The sequence below is a fragment of the Salmo salar genome, chromosome ssa18 (assembly GCF_905237065.1).
Source record: "Salmo salar chromosome ssa18, Ssal_v3.1, whole genome shotgun sequence".
Classification (NCBI taxonomy): domain Eukaryota; kingdom Metazoa; phylum Chordata; class Actinopteri; order Salmoniformes; family Salmonidae; genus Salmo; species Salmo salar.
This window is the reverse complement of record NC_059459.1, coordinates 59,370,105-59,377,477: the sequence shown is the minus strand read 5'-3', so window position 1 is coordinate 59,377,477 and position 7,373 is coordinate 59,370,105. Positions and strand designations below refer to the sequence as shown.

Below are 7,373 nucleotides of genomic sequence, written 5' to 3'. Positions count from 1 at the left end.
GGCTTTGGGGTCCAAGTTAATCTGTTTCAAACTAGCAAATCTAAACCTGGAGCCTTTAAAAACTTTGCTATCTTTTTTTATTTCTGCCTCTGAAGTTTCTCTGTAAATGAGTCTATAAGTTACATTTAGTATTTTTTTTGTCTTTGCTTGTTAATTATTCTTATTATTCTTATATTCTTATCAAGGGTACAGTTTATTTTATTTTATATTATGCTCCTTCCTCCGTAGATCAGGTAAAGGCTAGACACTTGTCCTTAAGGTCATCTGGAATTACAGCCACCATGTACTGCCCCAACTCTCTGTCTGATCTTGACAAGCAGGAAGGTCCCTGCCCTTATCAGACCAATTGCATACAATAGAGCCAGTGTGTGGCGTGTTGTTTTTCTTTGTCACAGCGGAGAGAAGGACTCTCACACAGACAGAGGTGAAAAATGAGCTCAGGTGAGTAGCCTAGACCTTCTGAACTTTTTGATCAATTTTTAGACTTTTGTGTCTCTTGTGCTTCTATGCAATTACATTTGAGTTTTTCGTGATATTGCTTTTGGAATATTGTTATTTGATACTTCACAGCTGTAGTTGTGCATTATGACGTTGAAGAATCTGCTACTCTGTTAGCATTATGATGTTGAAGAATCACTTATTATTATTGTGCTTCTCTTACGACCAAGGAAATGTTTAAGAATAACTATGATGACTTAATTCAAAGTATATTCAACCATACCAATGTTCATATCAAACTTGTGAAGAGATTACTATCATTTCATATACATAATTAAAAGTTTGCAATTTCGTAGTCAGTCTACCAGATGCTACATTCAATCAGTTCAACAATATCATGACTCTTACTTACCTGATTAGTTTAATGCGAAATGTGTTAGTAATATTCTAGTCATATTATTTAACAGCAACATTTAGTCAAATAACTTGTATGTATCAAGGGAGATGGAGCCCCGTAAAGCATAAGGTCATGTTTTTCATAGAGAGACTGATTTGAACATGGATGGATAAAACACATTTACAACATATTACATATTGGTTTGACTTGCAATATGAGGCTTTTGTTAGTGGCATTGCACCTGTGAAAATCTCCCTTATTTCCATCATCCTCTTTTAGCCGAGGACCTGCTCATCATCTATGAGACGGAGGCAGAGCAGTGGGCTGTATACCTGCGCTCTATCTTCGCCGGGCCCGTCCGGGAGGGAGGGATCTGTTGCTACGACATCGCCACAGTGACCAGCCGGCGGGAGGACTTTCTGCGACTGGGCCAGTACAAGGTCAAGCTGTTAATCCTGTCCAGGGGAATGCTAGAAGGCCTGTGCCAGCTCCGCCGCTTCTTCCTGGCCCGAGTGCTGAACCCCTGCGGCCCACGTGGTGGTGCTTCTGTGTGGGGTGGACAGCCTGGCTCCCCTCCTGGAGGTGGTGCCCCTCAAGGGGGACGAGTGTCTGCAGATATCCAGCGAGCAAGACGCCGATGAGTACCTGTCGGCTGTGACCGATATTGTGCAGAGAGGTACAGGGGAAGGGAAGGGCAGAGAGAGGGATCGTGGGAGGTTGGGTGCAGTGTAGCGGGTCAGCAAAATAGTTATTGTATGCTTATTCAATAATGAATTATACAATAATAATTGTATTCATTCCTGAGGCAACAAGTGGGAGGTAGGTGTGGATCAGAAAACCAGTCAGTCAGTATCTGGTGTTACCACTATTTGCCTCATGCAGCACGACACATCTCCTTCGCATGAAGTTGATCAGGCTGTTGATTGTAGTCTGTGGAATGTTGTCCCACTCCTCTTCAATGGCTGTGCGAAGTTGCTGAATATTGGCGGGCTCTGGAGCGTACACATCGATCCAGAGCATCCCAAACGTGCTCAATGGGTGACATTTCTGGTGAGTATGCAGACCATGGAAGAACTGGGACATTTTTGAGGAATTGTGTACAGAACCTTGCGACATGGGGCCGTGCAATATCATGCTGAAACATTAGGTGATGGAGGTGGATGAATGGTATGACAATGGGTCTCAGGATCTCATCACAGTATATCTGTGCATTCAAATTTCCATCGCTAAAATGCAATCGTGTTCGTTGTCCATAGTTTATGCCTGCCCATACCATAACTCCAGTGCCACCATGGGGCACTCTGTACACAACGTTGAGATCAGAAAACCTCTCGCCCACATGACGCCATACACGTGGTCTGCGGTTGTGAGGCCGGGTCGGATGTACTGCCAAATTCTCTAAAACGATGTTGGAGGCAGGTTATGGTAGAGAAAATAACATTCAATTCTCTGGCAACAGCTCTGGTGGACATTCCTGTAGTCAGCATGCCAATTGCTTATGTTGTGTGACAAAGCTGCACATTTTAGAGTGGTCTTTTATTGTCCCCAACAGAAGGTGCACCTGTGTCATGATCATGATGCTTAATCAGATTATTGATATGCCACACCTGTCAGGTGGATGTATTATCTTGGCAAAGAGGAAATGCTCACTCATAAGGATCTAAACAAATTTTAGAGAAGCTTTTTGTGCTTATGCTAAATTTCTGGGTTATTTTATTTCAGCTCATGAAACATGGGTACAACACTTTACCTGTTGCGTTTTCTGTTTTTGTTCAGTGTGTGTGGGGGGGGGGGGTGGTCTGTGCATATTTGTCTGTGGCTGTTTATTTACCGCCACAGACAGATGCTGGCACTAAGACCGCACTCAGTCAGCTGTATAAGGAAATAAGCAAACAGGAAACCACTCACCCAGAGGCGGCGCTCCTAGTGGCCAGATACTTTAATGCAGGGAAACTTAAATCAGTTCTATCAACATGTTAAATGTGCAACCAGAGGGAAAGAAATTCTAGATCACCTGTACTCCACACACAGAGACGCGTACAAAGCTCTCCCTCGCCCTCCATTTGGTAAATCCGACCACAACTCTATCCTCCTGATTCCTGCTTACAAGCAAAAATTAAAGCAGGAAGCACCAGTGACTCGGTCTATAAAAAAGTGGTCAGATGAAGCAGATGCTAAACTACAGGACTGTTTTGCTATCACAGACTGGAATATGTTCCGGGATTCTTCCGATGGCATTGAGGAGTATACCACATCAGTCACTGGCTTCATCAATAAGTGCATCGAGGACATCATCCCCACAGTGACTGTGTGTACATACCCCAACCAGAAGCCATGGATTACAGGCAACATTCACACTGAGCTAAAGGGTAGAGCTGCCGCTTTCAAGGTGCGGGACTCTAACCCGGAGGCTTCTAAGAAATCCTGCTTTGCCCTCCAACGAACCATCAAACAGGCAAAGCACCAATACAGGGCTAAGATTGAATCGTACTACACCGGCTCCGACGCTCATCTTATGTGACAGGGCATACTATTACAGACTACAAAGGGAAGCACAGCCACGAACTGCCCAGTGACACAAGCCTACCATACGAGGTAAATCACTTCTATGCTCGCTTCGAGGCAAGCAACACTGCGGCATGCATGAGAGCATCAGCTGTTCCGGACGACTGTGTGATCACACTCTCCGTAGCAAATGTGAGAAACACCTTTAAACAGGTCAACAGTCACAAGGCCGTGGGGCCAGACGGATTACCAGGACGTGTGCACCGGGCATGTGCTGACCAACTGGGAGGTGTCTTCACTGACATTTTCAACATGTCCCTGATTGAGTCCGTAATACCAACATGTTTCAAGCAGACCACCATAGTCCATGTGCCCAAAAACACTAAGGCAACCTGCCTAAATGACTACAGACCCATAGCACTCACATCCGTAGCCATGAAGTGCTTTGAAAGGCTGGTAAATGGCTCACATTAACACCATTATCCCAGAAACCCTAGACCCACTCCAATTTGCATATCGCCCAAACAGATCCACAGATGATGCAATCTATTGCACTCCACACTGCCCTTTCCCACCTGGACAAAAGGAACACCTACGTGAGAATGCTATTCATTGACTACAGCTCAGCATTCAACACCACAGTACCCTCAAAGCTCGTCACTAAGATAAGGATCCTGGGACTAAACACCTCCCTCTGCAACTGGATCCTGGACTTCCTGACGGGCCACCCCCAGGTGGTGAGGGTAGCAACACATCTGCCACACTGATCCTCAACACTGGATCCCCTCATGGGTGCGTGCTCAGTCCCCTTTTGTACTCCCTGTTCACCCACGACTACGTGGCCAGGCAGACAACACAACAGTGGTAGGCATGATCACCAACAATGATGAGACAGCCTATAGGGAGGCGGTCAGAGACCTGGCCGGGTGGTGCCAGAATAACAACCTCTCCCTCAATGTAAGCAAGACTAAGGAGTTGATTGTGGACTACAGGAAAAGGAGGACCGAGCACACCCCCATTTTCATCGACGGGGCTGTAGTGGAGCAGGTTGTGAGCTTCAAGTTCCTTGGTGTCCTCATCACCAACAAACTAGAATGGTCCAAACAATCCAAGACCGTCGTGAAGAGGGCAAGACAAAGCCTATTCCCCCTCAGGAAACTAAAAAGATTTGGCATGTGTCCTCAGATCCTCAAAAGGTTCTACAGCTGCAACATCGAGAGCATCCTGACTGGTTGCATCACTGCCTGGTACGGCAACTGCTCAGCCTCCGACCGCAAGGCACTACAGAGGGTAGTGCGTACGGCCCAGTACATCACTGGAGCTAAGCTGCCTGCAATCCAGGACCTCCACAACAGGCGGTGTCAGAGGAAGGCCCAAAACATTGTCAAAGAACTCAGCCACCCCAGTCATAGGCTGTTCTCTCTACTACCGCATGGCAAGCGGTACCAGAGTCTAGGATCAAAAGGCTTCTCCACAGCTTTTACCCCCAAGCTATAAGTCTCCTGAACAGGTAATCAAATGGCTACCCAGGCTATTTGCATTGTGTGTGTGTGTCAACCCCCCCCCCCCCCCCCTCCCTCGCTACTGTTATAGCCTCGTTATTGTTCACTGTCTTGTTACTGTTGCTTTTATTTCTTATCTATTGTTGACCTAATACCTATTTTTTGCTTAAAAATGTAACTGTTCGTTATGGCCTGTAAGGAAGCATTTCACTGTAAGGTCTACACGTTGTATTCGGCGCACGTGACAAATAAACTTTGATTTGATTTAGAATCCAACACATGATCATGATATACAAGTGAATGTAAAAGTCATAGTTCTGTAACGTAATAACTGAAATAAACCAAATAGAGAAGCATTTAATGATCATTCCCATTGCCTACTAGGGGACTTGATTGCTTCCGGACATGGCTGCGAGGTGAAAAGTTGTGGCTACCTACAGTTGAAGTCGGAAGTTTACATACACTTAGGTTGGAGTCATTAACTTGTTTTTCAACCACTCCACAAATTTCTTGTTAACAAACTATAGTTTTGGCAAGTCGGTTAGGACATCTACTTTGTGCATGACACAAGTCATTTTTCCAACAATTTTTTACAGACAGATTATTTCACTTATAATTCACTGTATCACAATTACAGTGGGTCAGAAGTTTACATACACTAAGTTGACTGTGCCTTTAAACAGCTTGGAAAATTCAAGAAAATGATGTCATGGCTTTAGAAGCTTCTGATAGGCTAATTGACATCATTTGAGTCAATTGGAGATGTACTTGTGGATGTATTTCAAGGCCTACCTTCAAACTCAGTGCCTCTTTGCTTGACATCATGGGAAAATCAAAAGAAATCAGCCCCCAAAAAATTGTAGACCTCCACAAGTCTGGTTCATCCTTGGGAACAATTTCCAAATGCCTGAAGGTACCACATTCATCTGTACAAACAATAGTACGCAAGTATAAACCCCATGGGACCACGCAGCCGTCATACCGCTCAGGAAGAAGACATGTTCTGTCTCCTAGAGATTAATGTAATTTGGTGCACTTCACAAAATAGATGCCATTATGAGGGAGGAAAATTATGTGGATGTATTGAAGCAACATCTCAAGACATCAGTCAGGAAGTTAAAGCTTGGTCGCAAATGGGTCTTCCAAATGGACAATGACCCCAAGCATACTTCCAAAGTTGTGGCAAAATGGCTTAAGGACAACAAAGTCAAGGTATTGGAGTGGCCGTCACAAAACCCTGACCTCAATCCTATAGAAAATGTGTGGGCAGAACTGAAAAAGTATGTGCGAGCAAGGAGGCCTACAAACCTGACTCAGTTACACCAGCTCTGTCAGGAGGAATGGGCAAAAATTCCCCCAACTTATTGTGGGAAGCTTGTGGAAGGCTACCTGAAACATTTGACCCAAGTTAAACAATTTAAAGGCAATGCTACCAAATAGTAATTTATTTTACCTTTATTTAACTAGGCAAGCCAGTTAAGAACAAATTCTTAGTTACAATGACGGCCTACCGGGGAGCAGTGGGTTAACTGCCTTGTTCAGGGGCAGAACGATAGATTTTTCCCTAGTCAGCTCTGGGATTTTTGTATTTATTTTTATTGAATATCAAAAACATACAATATACCTACAGTGAAGCCGCTCAACAACATACCAGTCATCCAACAGACTCCTATTCAGAGCGACACACAGAAGCAGCCAGGGTCAATGCCCTGCTCAAGGGCACGTTGACAGATCCCGAACCCTCCAAGATCCCCCCACAGTTCCCCAATAGCTATCCCTCAACCATTCAAGACCCCTCCCAGAGTCCCACCCAAGAAAAATAAAATGCTATTAATTCCATTCCCCACCCTCAAGAACCCCCCAATGCACCAACAACCAAGAGAATGAACTAAAGAGAAAAAAGGAAAAGACAGAAGAAAACAGCAAACAACAATGCAAAAAATAAATACTAAATAAATCAACAAAACCAAAAGAATTTTTCACAAAGGACATCAAGGACATCTAAAATCATAACAGCAATGCCAACTGCCCATCTTGGTGTTGCTTTGGGCCTTTGTCCCACACCTGGAAAATGATTTTGGCTCAAGTGTTTCACTTTTGTCCATAAATCATGAGATTCAAATATCCCAAGCAACAGTGAACATCTACATTTCTGAGTTGCTTTAAAATCTACATTTGAGTTTTACAGCAGTTTACAAAGATTATCCAGAACTGGCTGTGCGTGTCACAGCAGGATGAGAGTAAGTAGGGTATATTTGGATTTGCATAAAGAGAGATAATGGCCACTGGTGATGAAAGAGGAAAGGGAGAATTTGAATGATGAGACACACCGGCAGACAAACATACCTTTTGGACCTCCCGTCCATTTTAGATCACTTAAGCAATGAGGGGAAAAAAACAATATGGATGGCAGCAGATGGTTTTGAATTTCTCAGAAAACTCTTACTGGGTAGCAGAGAGTAGAGAGTGACTCAGGAAATAATTACTGTCAAATTCCTCAGAATATGTAGTGTTCTCATGGAAACCGAGGT

The 7,373-nt window shown here is 44.2% G+C and overlaps 1 protein-coding gene across 1 annotated transcript in view; it reads left to right on the top strand.

Annotated features, from left to right (window-relative positions):
* The first annotated feature begins 233 nt into the window (after positions 1-233).
* Positions 234-7,373, top strand: part of LOC106577587 (B cell scaffold protein with ankyrin repeats 1) — a 30,242-nt gene continuing 23,102 nt past the window's right edge. Inside the window, exons 1-2 of the mRNA XM_014155765.2 lie at positions 234-441; positions 1,115-1,511. The gene's annotated coding sequence lies outside the window, so the exon portion shown is untranslated. The remainder of the gene's footprint in view (positions 442-1,114; positions 1,512-7,373) is intronic.